This window comes from Egretta garzetta, unplaced genomic scaffold (assembly GCF_000687185.1).
Source record: "Egretta garzetta isolate BGI_Z169 unplaced genomic scaffold, ASM68718v1 scaffold50, whole genome shotgun sequence".
Taxonomy (NCBI): Eukaryota; Metazoa; Chordata; class Aves; order Pelecaniformes; family Ardeidae; genus Egretta; species Egretta garzetta.
Window position 1 is genome coordinate 2,968,453 of NW_009258613.1, and position 2,751 is coordinate 2,971,203.

At 43.2% G+C, this 2,751-nt stretch overlaps 1 protein-coding gene across 1 annotated transcript in view; it reads right to left on the minus strand.

Annotated features, from left to right (window-relative positions):
* Nucleotides 1-2,751, minus strand: part of ADCY8 (adenylate cyclase 8) — a 127,171-nt gene that overhangs the window by 98,599 nt on the left and 25,821 nt on the right. The gene's annotated exons all lie outside the window — the stretch shown is intronic.

Genomic DNA, 2,751 nt, shown 5'->3' on the forward strand with positions numbered 1-2,751 from the left:
TAATTGGGGCCATCAAACCTGTAAAACTCTCTCTGCCTTGAGGAACAAATATGCTGTATTTGGGGGCATTAAACTCTGGTTGAACCACAGATGATGTTTCCAAGAACTGACTCACAGGGCTCTAGTCAGGAACAATTACAAATATAATTAACAATTTGTTTTTGCACTGCCTCTTCTGTAAAAGCAACTTTGTGATTTGTTCCATGGCTTAGTTTGAGAACAAAGCCATATTAAGGAAACAAAGAGTGCCAGTTAGCTAGGAATTAATATCAGTGATAGTAGTTATTCTGTTATTACTGACCAAATTAAATAAATTCATTTTCAGCTGATGCCAAAGCACAAGCTTGCACAATCTGAATCCTCAACCATGCAACAGGGGAAGATGAAAGGATAATTAAATGCTTGCATAGCCTGTGCCTGTGTACACAGACCTCTTCATCACTGACGCCTACTTAAGAGCTGCACTCTTTTTCCTTGTAGAAGGTGCATCACAGCTTCTTCCTTTGCAATATGGTCTTAAAACAACCAAATGGGTGTGGATCCTTGGACAGTGTAAATTCCAGTGGTTTATTGGATTTCATTGACACCTCTTTGTGCTCTGTGTGCCTGTAAGGCAGAGCACTTCAATACCATTGAAGTGAGGATTGTTTAGGAAATCGAGCAAGAAACATACACTATTTGCATCCACTAGAGACAGACCACAGATCTGCAGTTTCAGCAGCTTTATCCAACACCTCACCCCACCTGTACATTACAAATTCATGTGAACTCCTCTCAGTGCCTACTTAGAATCGTAGAATCATTTAGGTTGGAAAAGACCTTTAAGATCATCAAGTCCAACCGTTAACCTAACCCTGCCATCCCACCACTAAACCACGTCTCTAAACACTATGTCTACCCATCTTTTAAATACCTCCAGGGATGGGGACTCGACCACTTCCCTGGGCAGCCCGTTCCAATGTTTAACAACCTTTTCTGTGAAATAATTTTTCCTAATGTCCAATCAAAACCTCTCCTGGTGCAACCTGAAGCCATTTCCTCTTGTCCTATGGCTGTTACTTGGGAGAAGAGACCCACCCCCACCTCACTACACCCTCCTGTCAGGCGGTTGTAGGAGGCAATCAGGGCCCCCCTCAGCCTCCTCCAAGCTGAACAACCCCAGTTCCCTCAGCCACTCCTCATAAGACTTGTGCTCCAGACCCCTCACCAGCTTTGTGGCTCTTTCTTGGACATGCCAAATTCTTCATTCTGCCTTTTTTTAACTCGTGAGAGTGTCAAGAGTGAAAAATAAGTCCAGAAGTCATTAATACTCCCCAAATTCAGCATGTAGGGCGAAATTGCTCTAACTGCTACCTTAGCTAGAGAAGCCATTGGGGCACAGTGAACCAGCTGAAAGTCTGCAAACTGTGAGAGCCACTGTGCTGAGGAGGTCCCATGGAGTGCACCCTGTCTTGCTTGATAACGCCTCTCTCCCAGTGGCAGACCAGCCACGGAGCAGACAGGGGCTACGTTACCCTGTGGCCACATTGCCGGCCCAGCAGAGCTCTGACAGCCGTGGACCATACTGCTATGGGTGATACCTACAGAATCATAACAACATCAGAACACCCACATCAGGACAGATCAAGTGTTCATCACTCAGAATCCTGTCTCTGATAGAGTGCCCAGGTAGGAGTACAAGGATAAAACGGTAGATACAAGTACAAGAATAAAGCAAGCATCCGCTGATGTTCTGTCAAAATGGTCTTGAACACTCCAGTAATCTGTGGTTGCGGAACATTGTGGGCTAGAGGTTGTATTTCTGCAGTATTATCTGATAATCAGTCTCCCTAAAATCAAAGTGTTGTTTGTCCTAATAAAAGAGAGAAAACATTTAGCAAAAGTCCCTAATCTCATTGTGGTGCTGTGCCTCAGATCTGCAGGTCTTGCTCCTCACATTCACGTGGGTTTGAAAGTGAAATCTGATATCAAACCAAATGCATCTGGCAGAAACTTCAGCTTTATGTATTCCCGTATTTCTGAATCTGGAATATTGTTCTCCAATAGGACAGGGAATTCATTTACAATTTATATCCCATGATTAGATAAGAATGCACGTCCTGACTCCAGCTGAAGTTTTTTTTAACCCTTGCCAGTAATAGACAAAGCTTGTGAGAAATAGGTCATGATTAGCATGACAGCAGCGCTGAGCTGGAGGTGGCATACTCCATCCATCTGCTTAACTTCTGATCCTTTTCTGAAGGGGACTTTTGGCTCCTATGGCATTCGCTGACAAAGATTTCTACAATTTAATTAGGCACTTTGTGATAAAAATGTTTCCTTTTGTTTGCTTTAATTTGCAGTCTTATCATCTCTTTAAGTGCTGCATCATGCTTATAACGTGAGAAATAGTGACTAATCATTCCCAATTCATCTTCCTCTCACCATTCTTGATTTTACTGACTTATAGCATTACCCCTCTCAGCCTTTTATTTTTAAAAGGGAGGAATTTGAGACTCTTCAGTCTCACTGCATTTGTCACTATTCTACCTCTGTTGTTATTGCTTTTTCCCTGTTATCTCCCTTTTACCCTGTTTTACTGGAGACAGGGAGCCCCACACCAGCCAGCTTCCCCCAGACACTTTCCACCTTTGCTCAGAGATAAACCAGACAATGCAGTAATTCAGCCCGAGAGAAAACTCCTTTCTGTTCCAGGGTACTAAAAGGTGTATGATGAGCTGACATGAGATAAGACCAGTTCAGGGTTATGTT